Here is a 14,319-nt window from a genome sequence, read left to right as displayed (position 1 = left end):
ATCTCCTCTTTTAAGTTTTTATGCTTCTAATTTCTTTTTTTGTCTAACTGCACTGGTTAGTACCTCCACAACAAATTTAAAGGATCATGTATTTTCTCTAATTTTTTTGGCCATGCTGCATGGCTTGTAGGATCTTAGTTCCTGACTAGGATTGACCTCAGGCCACCACAGTGAACACACTGAGTCCTTACAACTGGAGCATCAGGGAATACCCAGAGATTATTTAGTTTCTAAGATCTCTTCCCTGTCTGAGAGTCTAGATTTTACCTGGAGTAGAAAAGGGTCCAGGAAATTAACCTGTATAGGGTCTGAGCTTGAAGTTCTAGTTCTTTTTCTTCCTCATTGCACATATTCAGCACTTTTCTGGCAATACCAAAGACCACAGATACTAATGTAATCACCATCTTAATTATGTTTTGTGCCTCAACTGGCACTATGGGCTCACGTTGGTCCATTAGAACAGAGCAAGGAAGGCAAGCAGAGTTCCTAACTCTGGTTCTAATGTTCACATAATCTATAACCATAAACAGCAGCAGCTGTTCACTGTACCTCAATTTCTGCATCTTTATAAGTGGCTGCTGGATGAGAGAAAAGAGATACAGTTTTCTTAAACTTTCCATAATGTCTTCTCATATTCTGTTAAAATGGAAATGGCAACCCACTCCAGTACTCTTGCCTGGAAAATCCCATGGATGGAGTAGCCTGGTAGGCTACAGTCCATGGGGCTGCAAAGATTCAGACACAACTGAGCGACTTCACTCACTTCTGTTAAAATAAATCCCTTCATCTTCTGCAAAGAGCTTCTTGCTTGGACCTTGATATCAGTGCTTGTTACTGTAGAGGTATCCTTGTGTACTGTAGAGATATACTTATGTACTTGTCAGTGCAATATGGCTAGAAAGTATGTCTGTCTGCCTATGACCACATTGAGGACACGAACCAAGTCTGACCCCATTCCATCATCTCTTTCTTGTTTTACTACAATAGCTGCTGACCTGGTTTCCTTGCTGCTTCAGAGCAATCCTCTAAAATGTAAACAAATAGTGGTGCTTCTTTAAGTGAAACTGCTCTATCCCTCCCTATCGCCCACAGGACAGACTCCAAACCCCTTCGTATATTATAAAAGGCCCTGTATGATCTGGCCCTTGCTCCCTGCCTACTCTCAGCTCTCACAACTTCTGGTCTGATACTCTATACTTCAGTCCATGGAGCTGCCTGGAGTACTTCAAATCTCTAGGCTTGTAACTTTCATCTCCATATTTACACATAATGAATGTCTCCTCTGCCTGAAATACAAGTTCTCTTTATCTGGGTAACCCTGAGACAACCTTAAGACTTAAGGCAAACTAAGGAGATGCTCACAGTTCCATATCCTTTTCCTGGACTCTGGACAACATGTCTCAGTCTCCCTTGGTATTTGGTTGGGATCAAAAGGGATGTGGGCAGTGGTAATAAGTGCCGCTTCCAGGCCTGGACATCAACACATCAAACACATATACAATTGCCCAATTCTCGCTCTTGGGCATGGAAGCTGCATGTAAAACCAATGGTATCGTAATAGGGAAAAAGGGTAGTTCGCTGAGTCAACACTGGGAGGAAAATTGCCAGACAAGTCACTTGACCTGCATCAGACTGTAATGAACCTTTACTGTATTAAGCCATTGAGATTTGGGGACTGCTTATTATAGCATCTAAAGTTGTTCACCTGACTCATACAAAAAGATAGATTCAAATAGCCATTTTTATCCCTCAGGGATGAGTGAACAGCCTCCTGTGTGCTCTCACAAGTCTCTCTCCTGGCACTGACATGTCATTATCATGCTTTGTTTATTTCCATCTCCCATTAGAATGTGAACTCTTTCAGGGAAGGGACCATACATTCTTGGTTTTTTAAATTCACAGGACCAGAGTAAGCCCTGGTATATAGTAGGTTATCACTGGAAGTTTAGTGGGAGAATGAATAGAAAGTGAATCAATGAATTGATGGGAGAATGAATTAATTAAATGAATGAACAGCTATATCTGAACTTTTTCCCAGCAGTCAAATGAGGTACTTTTTTTGTGTGGCTATGTCAGAGCACGGGGTGTGCTGCTAATGCAGGGCCCTTAATTACAATTTTGGGACTGAGAATAGAACGAGGGGACAGCATCTTTGTTCTTTCCTTCCAAACTTACAAACCTTAATCAAAACCAAGTGATAAAGGGCTGTCCCCTTGCCAGCAGCCAACGGCTCATTCTGCAACAGGGGCCTAAAGAGTAAATTAAAATCAGTGCCAATAAAATTAAAACTACCTTAGGGCATATTTGGAACATAATTTAGTGTGGAGTTTGCTTCCTCCTAGACACCAGGGAGGAAATGAATTTTTCCTTTATTCTATATTCTGAGCTGCTTCACCTAGGCTGGCGCAAGCCAAAGTCTGAGCCTGGTGCTGTGCTGTGGGGCTGTCTCCTCTACCTTAGGGCAACACTTCAGGGCTTACCACATATTCAGTCTGATGAAGGAAGGGAAATGCAACCCAGGAAGGGCAGAGGGATTTATCTTAGATTTGGAGATGAGAAAGAAACTGAAGCTTAGACGAAGATGAGGGCAAGTTGAGGAGGGATAGCAGCTTACTCTTCTCTTTGTACAGAGGAGGGAACAAAAGCTCAGGGAGTTTAAGTAACTTGTCCAGAGTAATGCAGCAGAAAGGGGCAGAGACTCAAACCCAGGCTCTGGTTACAAGCCCACAGCCGCCATCCGGCCATGCTTACAGGAGTTCCAGTTCAGTAAGGCAGTCGCCCTTATCACAGGAAGGAAGCCCCACATAGCCACCTTCATCTCTGAGCTGGGGACTATGATCCTACCAGGCTTAGCCTCTCAAATAGGTAGGGAAGGAGGGAGCAAAGAGGGTTAGAGAATTTCCAGATGACTCTCCTGCTAAACTCTGCCCCATGGCAAAGGCAGCTGTTTACCCATGGACCTCAGGCTGAAAAGCCCCAAATCTATTCTTTTTATTATCCACCAAATTATCTCCCTATCTATTTAGAAGTTAAAAGTAGATATTTATGGAAGTCAGGTGCATGTCCTAAAGAAGTAAAGAGAAATTTTCAGAAAAATACAGAATCTTTTCTTAAAAACAACTGAACAACTCCAAGAGACAAAACAGTGTCTTTTATCACGCAGAGACTGGATCTCTGAAGTGGCCCAGTGAAGGCTTCCCTCCTCACCAGGAGTGTGGCCAGACTGAAATTCCTGCCGCAAGAAAGCATGCAATGAATCGACGCAGACAAAAAGAAACACAAGAAGCCCAGGCAGCCAGCCCAGAGCACCAAGGGGATGGACGGTGGCCCCTCTCCTCACTCTCTAGCCTTGCAAACCGCCCCAGCACACGCAGGTCCTCCTCTCTGTGCTTCTGTGTCTGTATTCCTACAGGCAGGATGCCTGCTCTGCCTCCCTTTCCCCTCCCGGTAACCTCTTGCTAATCTTTCACTGACAGGCCCAACGGCCCCTTGTCCATGAAGCCTTGCTTGACTCTCCCAGGGACAGTAGCTCTCTTCTTTGGATTCCTACAGATTTTTAAAATACCCTTCTATTAAGGCATTTCCCAGGTGGCAGTAGTCGTAAAGAACCCACCTACAATGCTAGAGACTTAAGAAACATGAGTTTGATCCCTGGGTCAGGAAGATCCTCTGGAGAAGGACATGGCAACCCACTCCAGTATTCTTGCCTGGAGAATCCCATGGACAGAGGAGCTTTGTGGGCTAAAGTCCATGGGGTCACAAAGTCAGACACCACAGAAGCGACTTGGCACGCAAGGCATTTATCATCCAGCTTATTCATTCATTCATCTGGCAAATACGTACTATGAACTTACTATGCTCCAGGACTTGGGGTTAATAAGAGAGATGAGGTTCCTGCCTTTGAGGAGCTGGCATCCTGGTGGGGATGACAAACCAGGAACAGCAACTAAGCAAGGTGATGGTGGGTTGTAATGCATGCTAGGGTTGCAGGAGGTAAGCCACAGGGTGGGGAATGAACGAGTGGATGGAGGAGGGTCTATGTGATATAGTGTGGTCAGGAAGGGCTTCTGATATTTGAGCTCAGCCTTGAAGGATGATAAGAACAAGCCATCCAATGAGAGAATTCTGGGCAAATAAAAGCCCTGAAATGAGGACTAGTATGCCATTTTCAAAGACCGGAGGGCAGGCCAGTGGCTGGATCATGGTTAGTTAACACTAGAGGTGAGACTGGAGAAGTTTAAAGGGTCCAGCTCACACAGGGCCTTGCAGGCCAGAGTCAGAGTTTGGAGCATATCCTGTGTCCAGCGGAGGCCATCTCAGTAGGGGAATGCTGTGAAAGGACCACCTTGCTTATCGTGTTGTTAATGGGTTTTAGTGGTGCACAGGTGGCCGTGGATGAACTGATCTAAGAGATCATACCAGCTTAAATCGGAGTGATGACATAGAGGTGAAAAGAGAGGGACATATTTGATAAATATTTTGGCTACAGCTCCATAGGACCTGTATGTGGTTTATGTGCAAGAAGAATCAAAGATGGATCAACGGTTTGTGACTTGAGCAACTGAGCAGATAGTGGTGCTGCAGAGAGGTGGAGGAAACTGGGATGCAGACCAGTTGGCAGAGTGGTAAAGAAATCAAGAGTTCTGATACAGATCTCTGCATTTGAAAGGACTATCAGATACTAGTAGGCAGTTAAATACATGAAAATGGAGCCTCGGGGAGGGGACCGGATTAGAGCTGTAAAGGTGGCCAGCATTAGCTTGGTGATGCTACTTAACATCACTGGGAGAAAGTGTGGATCCAGAAGAGATCCCAAGACTGAGCCTAGGATCCAGTAAGATTGAGAGTTTGGGTAAAGGAAGAAGCAAAGGAGGGAGACTGGGAAGTGACCAGAGAAGGAGGAGGAGACAATGTGGTTTCATGAAAACCAAGAGAAAAAAAGGGGGGAAAAAGAGAAAGGATTTAAGAAGGAGGGGGTGGTCTATAAAGGCTGGGACTATCCCTGGCTCACCTCTATACCTTTAGGGTGTCTTACAGGATCTAGCTCTTAGTAAGTCCTCAGGGGGCATTTGCTGAGTGACAAAAATCAGTAAGTGAATGAATGAACCAGGAATCCCGGACTCAGAGAAAGGGGTCAGGAAGGATGTAGTGATAGGAGTTTGGGGGCCTAGATTCTAGCCAGCGGAGCTATGGAGGGAGGATAATAATAAAAGGATGGGGGACTTTTCTGGCAGTCCAATGGTTAAGAATCCACCTTCCAATGCAGGGTATACGGGTCTGAGCCCTGTTTAGGGAACTAAGTTCCCACATGCCATGAGGCAACCGAGTCCACGTGCTGCAGCTACAGAGCCAGCTCAGCTCAGTGAAGATCCCAAGTGCCTCAGCTAAGACCGAATGCAGCACCCCTCCCCACAAAAAAAAAAAAAAAAAGAGAGAGAGAGAGAGATGGTACTTATTACATGCCAGGCACTCCAGAGCTCTCCCACAACTGTATTTGATGGAAACATCATTTACAAGTAAGGAAACTAAGAGAGGTTAAGCAACTCGCAAAGGAACCCCTAGACCACACAGTGGTAACTGGTAGAACCCAGTCTGGCTCTGCCGCCTGTGCTGTTAACCATGACCCCAGCACTGGGAGCTAGTGACACGTATGAACTGCTTCCTGTGTAGGGTCTTGTAATAACAACCTTATGTGGTAAACACTGTTATTACACCAAGGCAAAGAGCTCACAGAGGGCAGAGCTGAAATTCAAATCTTTGTCTTTCTGACTGTGAAATGAAAATATCTCCTGCCATATTAATAAACAAGAAATGTCACAGCCATCAGCAATTTCTGGCATCCAAATGTGAATGAGGGCTCCCAAAACCGCCATCCAGCAGATGCTGCCACCCCCCACGGTGATTGCTGAGGAGCTGGGGGAATGCAAGGAGCAAAGTGAACAAGGAAACAGGGTTGGCCCCAGACAGCTGAGGTGCGCATGAAAGGGATGAATTCAGTGAGCCCAGAAGCTTGCATCTTCCCATACACAGAATGTGAAATTTCCTTAACTTGATACCTGACCTTTGATGTTCAGACTGCCTGCTCCTTCTGTTGCAAACTTGTATATAGCCTCCTGCCTCCTTGGAGCAGTTTCCTCTCCCCATGCTCTGAGTCCTAAACATTCCCACCAAATAAAATAATTCTACCTTCAGATTGTGACTATATTTTTAGTCGACATGACCTAAAGTGTCTAGGACTAAGCTTTTCAGCTCTAAGCCATTCCGAATGTCCAGCTTCTGTATCTGTAGCTTCTTGGGCCTCAGCAGGATAAACTTCAGGACAAAGTAAATTTGTGAGAGTAATGCTTATGTAAGGGGAAAAAGCATTTGTAGCAGCAAGGTAAGGAATAAAAATATTTTGTCTAGTTCCAATTTGTCTCTTAAAGAGGTAGAAATTGTTAGGCAGTCCATGTAGGGTTGGGGCCTTGGTTCTTTTTTTCTAATTTCAACTCACTCCCTCACATTAGTGTTTTGCTGCATTAACCTAAAGCTATACTTGTTGCTCCAGTTTCTAGGCATTCAGAGGAATGCCTCCCTGGCCTGGAGGGTCATAAAACATCCAGACCCATGACAAGACAATCAGTAACTGCTGTCCAACTTATCAAGGAGAAAAACTTCAAATGAACCATTAACTTTTAAACATACAGTTCAGTTCAGTTCAGTTCAGTCACTCAGTCATGTCCGACTCTTTGTGATCCCATGAATCGCAGCACGCCAGGCCTCCCTGTCCATCACCAGCTCCCAAAGTTCACTCAGACTCATGGCCATCGAGTCACTGATGCCATCCAGCCATCTCATCCTCTGGCATCCCCTTCTCCTCCTGCCCCCAATCCCTCCCAGCATCACAGTCTTTTCCAATGAGTCAACTCTTCACATGAGGTGGCCAAAGTACTGGAGTTTCAGCTTTAGCATCATTCCTTCCAAAGAACACCCAGGACTGATCTCCTTTAGAATGGACTGGTTGGATCTCCTTGCAGTCCAAGGGACTCTCAAGAGTCTTCTCTAGCAACACAGTTCAAAAGCATCAATTCTTCAGTGCTCAGCTTTCTTCACAGTCCAACTCTCACATCCATACATGACCAGTGGAAAAACCATAGCCTTGACTAGACAGACCTTTGTTGGCAAAGTAATGTCTCTGCTTTTGAATATACTATCTAGGTTGGTCATAACTTTCCTTCCAAGGAGTAAGCGTCTTTTAATTTCATGGCTGCAGTCACCATCTGCAGTGATTTTGGAGCCCCCCAAAATAAAGTCTGACACTGTTTCCACTGTTTCCCCATCTATGTCCCATGAAGTGATGGGACCAGATGCCATGATCTTAGTTTTCCTAATGTTGAACTTTAAGCCAACTTTTTCACTCTCCTCTTTCACTTTCATCAAGAGGCTTTTTGGTTCTTCTTCACTTTCTGCCATAAGGGTGGTGTCATCTGCATATCTGAGGTTATTGATATTTCTCCCAGCAATCTTGATTCCAGCTTGTGCTTCTTCCAGTCCAGCATTTCTCATGATGTACTCTGCATATAAGTTAAATAAGCAGGGTGACAATATACAGCCTTGACGTACTCCTTTTCCTATTTGGAACCAGTCTGTTGTTCCATGTCCAGTTCTAACTGTTGCTTCCTGACCTGCATATAGGTTTCTCAAGAGGCAGGTCAGGTGGTCCGGTGTTCCCATCTCTTTCAGAATTTCCCACAGTTTATTGTGATCCACACAGTCAAAGGCTTTGGCATAGTCAATAAAGCAGAAATAGATGTTTTTCTGGAACTCTCTTGCTTTTTCGATGATCCAGCAGATGTTGGCAATTTGATCTCTGCCTCCTCTGTCTTTTCTAAAACCAGCTTGAACATCTGGAAATTCATGGTTCGCGTATTGCTGAAGCCTGGCTTGGAGAATTTAGAGCACTACTTTACTAGCGTGTGAGATGAGTGCAATTGTGCAGTAGTTTAGCATTCTTTGGCATTGCCTTTCTTTGGGATTGGAATGAAAACTGACCTTTTTATACATCCGGTCCCTAAATAATGGTCTGGGGTCTTGAGAAAGGGTTGATTCCATGTCTGGGGAAACTGAGAAACTGGGAACCAAAAAAAAAAAAGCCATAAAAATGACAGACTGGACTTGATGACTTTTAAACAGATTGGTCGGAAATTATGTACATTGGGCCCTGAGCCAACCAAAAATGAACAGATCAATTCTAATAAAGATATAAACTGTTGTTATTCCTGCCTTTTCAGGCACTTCACTGCCTCTCAGTGCCTATGCTGTGAGCTTTGTATCTCTACTCTTTAAAATAAACTCTGGCTGTGTGAGTGTTTGCTTGTTTGTGAAGTTCATTTTTGGGCTCTGTGAACAGAACTCGGTTTCCCATTTCATTACAATCCTACTCTACTAAGTGAAAAGCAAGATGTACATGTAAATGGAGGCATTTCTGCTTTTCTTCTAAGTATCCGGGAAGAGTCAGGTCTGGCCTGGCAGAGGGAGCCTTCCTTCGCTTCCATTCACTCCTCCACCCCTGCCTCAAAAAAGGGAGAGAGAATAGCAACTCAACACAAGAGGTCTGGGTTCATAACAGATCTTTCCAGAGCAAAAGGTGCTGATCTCTGTCTCCTGCTCCCTAAAGCAGTGATGGGTGACTCTCCAGGTTGATCGAGACAATGATAATGCTGATAGAAGAAGGGTAGTCATGGGACCACCATGGTTTTGGGATCTAGGCTTCCCTGGTGGCTCAGATGGTCGAGAATCTGCCTGTAGTGCAGGAGACCTGAGTTTGATCCCTGGGTTGGGAAGATTCCCTGGAGAAGAGAATGGCTACCCACTCCAGTATTCTTGCCTGGAGAATCCCATGGACAGAGGAGCCTGGTGGGCTACTACAGTCTTGGGGTCGCAAAGAGTTGGACACGACTGAGCGACTAATGCTGTATCTGTAGAGTAACATATTACACACCTCAGACTTGGCTGCAAGTATCAGTTTAGTCATGGGTTAGCTTTGTGACCTGAATCTCAGTTTCCTTATCTAAAAATTGGGGATAATAATTCCAGCCTTACAGGGTTGCCTTGAAGTCAAATGAGGTGACTGGCTTTGCATCTGGCAAAATGCCTAGCAGTTGATACACTCTCAACACATGGTTTTCAGTCACAGAGTGATACTCTGGTCAATGCTGTGCTCAGCACCAGGGATATGGACCTCTTTGAGTTCAAAACCTTACAGGGAAGATGGACATTTAAAAAGTAAGTGCATGTGCAATGGAAGACTTGAAGGTGCAGGGGCTATAGGTCACAGAACTGAGAGGGGCTTGGGAACCCAGCTTACATAAATGTAAACTGCTTCCTTGTTCAATAGAACATCTATTGACAATAATTATTATCTAGCACATAAAACTATTCTCACACCAATTAGCTAATTTGATTCTCTCAAGGATTCACTGAAGTAAATGGCATAGTGATCTTTGTTCCTCAGAAGATGCTCAGAGACTGACTTGTGAAGATCTCGTGGCAGGTTAAAGGCTGAACTGGAACTCTAATTTATATCACATAGCCTCCATAGCCTTTGTTTGATTCTCACCCTTGGGGGTCACCCAAGTGTTCATTCCTGTGTCTAGAGTGGACACAGATCCAAGTGGAACAGTTAGGCCTTCCTGCAGAAAGCTGCAGTCTGAGCAGGAAGATGAGACAAATGGAGAAAAGCACTGAGATGTAATATTTAAGCCTGGGAGAGCTGAGGGACATTTTAATTTCATAATTAAAAGTTAATGTTGCTTCATTATAAATCAAAAGCTGATGAAACTAGGGCACCCCCAGGAACATATTAAGAGCTCAATAAATATGTGTGGTCTGAATGCTTGGAGATGTCTCCTAGAGGAGTTTGTTAGCTGATCCAGAGAGGTAATAAATGCAGGGCTAACTGCTGAGCTGGGGCTGTGGTAGGTCCTCAGGAAATGGTAGTTCCTTTCTTCCCAGCAAGTTCATCTTGGCTCTTCTACTCATGATCTGTGACTCTGGAGAAGACTCTCTCTTCTGCTCCACTCAGAAAGCAGATTTGGTGACTTCTCTGGGCAACCCACTCCAGTGTTCTTGCCTGGAAAATTCCATGGACAAGAAGAGCCTGGAAGGCTACAGTCCTTCCAGGGGGTCACAAAGAGTTGGACATAACTGAACATGCACACACGCAGGGTCCGTTATGCCCTGAGAGCTTTATATTTTTTAATCATCTTATTTTCCTGTCTTGCACAGTTTAATTTTTTTTTTCCTTCTGTGGCCTCTGAAGACAGATTCTGCTAGCCTTTCCCACATGATCTCCTTTAAGACTTGAGTTCATGGTCCTCATCTTCAGCATGACCCTGCGGGGAGACAGACACTGCAAGACGGTAATGCAGCCCTGTCCCCACGCTAATGTGGTCTTCCTATTCAGCAGAGAAGATGTCACTGATTTGCAAAAAAGTGTTCCAGGGTGCCAGCATTCATGCTGAAATGATGCACTTTGTCCTGGAGAAAAATAAGATGGTCCTTGCCTGCTATATTCAGTGCAGGCAGCAGGGGGGAAGGGCAGGGAGGAGAAGGTGTAGGCAGGGGTTCCACATCTGTTCTTTGGCTCTCTCCTCCCCTCTCCTCCCCTCCCCTCCCCTCCCCTCCCCTCCTCTCCCTTCCTGCCCTTCTCTCTTCTCTCTTCACTGCTCTCTCCTCCTGTTCCCCTTCCCCACCATTCTCTCTCTTGTCATGGTATGGTGGGGAAAGACAAAGAGATGACTAAGTGTCCATGAGCCTTCCAGGTGCTCTGGGAGGTGTGTAAACATGGGGTGAAGTCACAGCTGAGGGAACCATAGATTCACTGGGTGGTCAGGGAAGACAGTGGAAGAAGAACTGCTGAGCAAGGTGTTGAAAGACCAGAAAGTTCTCACTGAGTAGGTGAGAAGGCGAGGAGCTGCCAGCTCCTAGGAGAGAAGGGCATCCTAGACAGAGGGAGGAGTGGGAGCCAAAAGCCTGAGAGCAAAACCCACCCAGTCTGTTTTGGGAACTATAAGGTGTTTAGTACCATCGAAGGGTACGAGGTGGAGGGATGGTGGGGTGAGGAGAGGGACTGGAGAAGCTTTCAAGGACCCATTCATGTCAGGCCTTGCAAGCCACTAAGGCATTGGGGCTTGTTCTGCAAAATAGAAAATAGAGAGCTAGAGAAGTATTTTATGGAAGTACAACACAGTTATGTGTGCCTTATGAAAAGACTGTTCTGGAGGCTGTGATGAGGAAGAATTGGAGGTTAGAGGCTCAAAGGCATAGAATGGTTAGAATATTTTTGTCATAATCCAAGTGAAGACTAACTAAAAAAAGGTAAGATTATGAATTAAAGTGGAGGGGGGGGGTAAGGATGAAAATGTGGGTACAGATACAAGGCACATTACAAGGTATTAGTAAGATTGCCAGTGCTCAGTATGGGATCAAAACTGGTCTGATTCCCAGGCTTCTGGCCTGGGCAGCTGGGTAAATGGTGGGGCCATTCCCTAAGACTTGGGGGTGATATCATCTTGCAAGCTTGAGTTGGATGTTTGCCCCCTAGGTACTTGTCCCCAGTTAGAATAAGATGCTATCACATGGTCTGTGGTCTTAGGTTATGACATTTTGATACAAACCAGTTGTTTTTCCCAAAAATGGCTATTAGAGAGAAAGAAACATGTTTCCTAAGTAATCATTTGTTTCCTATAAAAATAGAGCTCTTTATTAATGTAGTTAAACATATGCACTATTGCACGTTTTTGAAAGGATATAGAATCATGATTAAAAAAAATCATAAACCCACATACACATACTCAAACACCTGGGCTCCCTTGTTGTTGATCAGTTGCTCAGTCATGTCTGACTCTTTGCAGCCCATGGGCTGCAGTGTGCCAGGGTTCCCTACTGGAATGCAAATGGCATGAGGACAAGGGTTTTCTCAATTCATTACTTTGCTACAGACTCTCCCTCCAAAGAGAAAAGATTAATTGTTGTGGACACATCACTCATCCAGGAGACAGATAGGAGTGAGGGGGCAGTTGTGAGAGGAGAGCAAGGGTTGGATGAGGAGCTGTAGGGATGAGTTAGGCTTTATCTCTTGGTTTTTAGGGAAGTCCCAAGGCATTTCAGGTTTCTTCATCCACATCCGTATTAAAACCTTCATCAATAGCCAAGATATGGAAGCAACCTAAATGTCCACTGACAGATGAATGGATAAAGAAGATGTGGTACATATATACAGTGGAATATTACTCAGCCACAAAGAGAATGAAATCATGCCACTTGCAGCAACATGGATGGATCTAGAGATTATCATACTAACTGAAGTTAGTTATCAAATATACTCCAATAAAAATATTTTTAAAAAACCATGTAGAATGAGTTTGTGACTTCTCTGACTCTTGGAATTGTCTGGAATTCTGCTCCCCCATCCCTTTTCCTTTGAATATAAAATACTATTGACAACTTTCAACACTTGTTCACAGTCATTATTTTATTCTTACTGTACCCATTTTTAACATCTTACACAGCTAGGAAGTAGCAGAGCCAAGGGCAAAACCTAGATCATCTATTCAGAGTACAAGTTCTTTCCCCAAGGCCATTCTGCCTTGATCCTCTAATTTTGGACTGGTCTTAGGGGAGTCATGGAAGACTTTTATGCATGTGAGTATTTGATCCTCAGTGGCCTGTCTCCATTTCCAACCTCATTTCCTACTGTCTGCTAACAGGCATCTGATGGTTTCATCATGCCATGTTGACAGTTTCAGACCATGCCATGCTCTTATGTGCCTTCCAAGACTTCAGTTGTGCCATTCCCTTGGCCAAGAAAGCCTTGCTTTACCTAGACATTCTCTAGGGCCAAGTCAAGCATCACTACCTCTGAAGAAGTTTCCTTAACCCACCTGAGTATGTGGACCATGCCCTCTTTCACTTATGTGTTCACTCAGCCTTCTGTTTCTGTTGTACTTATCTCACTGTTTCATTATTATTGCAGTGTGTGTCTATTTCCTCCACTGGAACCAGCGCTGGCGGGACCTGAAATTTTGCTATCTCCAGCACCTAGCACACTGACCGGCACATAGGAAGTGCTGAGGAAATCCTTGTTGAGTGAATAAATGGATGAGTTCCAATGGAGAAGGAAACATCCCTGAGCAGAGATGATCTCTATCCTCAACCTGCTGACGGAAATGCTGACAAGGAACAGGGAGAGAGAAAGGCAGACATCAAAGGGACATAACAGGAAAAAAATTCTTCCCTGCTCTCTTTATCTTCTGCTTTTTTTTCCCTTCTTGCTATTGGAACAAAAATGAAGAGTACATCATATGCGAAGCTGTATTTTCTGTTTATTGCCACCAGGTTAATAACAGTAATGGTGCGAGAAGAAAATGAGGTGTTATGTAAAATCCTGCATTGCAGATTTTGCTGCTGATGTAAAGAACTCAATAAAGTGCAACACTTTAATCATAGAGATAAAAATCACACAGCAGCTTCACACAGGCTCCCAGAGCCTTAAGACAAAATAGTTGTGGGGAAATGAGAGATGAGAGAAGAACATTATCAGGCATCGGAAAAGTTATGTTTGGGCTTTTGTGGGTTTTTTCCCCTTCATTTCTAAAAAAACAGAATAAAAATTTTTCTATTTTCTTCCAAGTCATTGTCTATGAATTTCTATTTTCTCTAGAGGACATGCTCAGACTTCTGGGGGAAGATTTGCCCATTCTTTGTTAAAAATTGATTTGTTTAGGGAGAACTGAATTCTTGCCTTTTAGGTGGGTCAGTGACCTTTAAGAAAATAGGGGTTATCTCTAAAAATGAAAGAAAGATTGGATTGGAGGTTAAAAAAAAAAGTAAGTTGGTTGTAGTAAAACCTCTATTTTTATGATGGCTTTGTGATGCAGGAAAAAGATCATAGCAGCCAAAGATCATAACAGGAGATGGGAGCTCTTGTACCAACTCAGCCAACCTTGGGAAAATCTACTTCTTGTCTCCAGGCCTCTGTTTCATCATTCTTCAAAGAAGGGCTTATACCAGATGTTCTCGAAGGTCATTCCAGCTCTGACACTTAGCAGTCTGTGAGGCTCTGGGTAAGGCTACAGCTTGGTTTTTGACATTGGATGTGTGGCTCTGGACTATTGCAGGAGCCACCCAGCTGACCTCTCTAATTCTACTCAAAATACCTCCTTCTCTCCCTCACCACCCAAATTCACTCTCCATCCTGCAGCTGGAGTGATCAGACTGGAGCCAGGTGAGGAAGTACCTGTAAGAAGACCCTCCAGGTGAGAGTATCCCTTAAGAGAT

At 44.3% G+C, this 14,319-nt stretch overlaps 1 protein-coding gene and 1 long non-coding RNA gene across 6 annotated transcripts in view; one reads left to right on the top strand and one right to left on the bottom strand.

Moving 5' to 3' along the window:
* The window catches only part of LOC139182247 (uncharacterized), a 53,158-nt gene extending 39,349 nt beyond the window's left edge, over window positions 1–13,809 (top strand). Inside the window, exon 4 of the long non-coding RNA XR_011565894.1 lies at window positions 13,016–13,809. This is a non-coding gene — a long non-coding RNA (uncharacterized lncRNA). The remainder of the gene's footprint in view (window positions 1–13,015) is intronic.
* The window catches only part of AGBL4 (AGBL carboxypeptidase 4), a 1,471,661-nt gene that overhangs the window by 65,815 nt on the left and 1,391,527 nt on the right, over window positions 1–14,319 (bottom strand). The window lies entirely within an intron of this gene.

Source organism: Bos indicus, chromosome 3 (genome assembly GCF_029378745.1).
Source record: "Bos indicus isolate NIAB-ARS_2022 breed Sahiwal x Tharparkar chromosome 3, NIAB-ARS_B.indTharparkar_mat_pri_1.0, whole genome shotgun sequence".
NCBI lineage: Eukaryota > Metazoa > Chordata > Mammalia > Artiodactyla > Bovidae > Bos > Bos indicus.
This window is presented reverse-complemented; position numbering and strand designations above follow the sequence as displayed.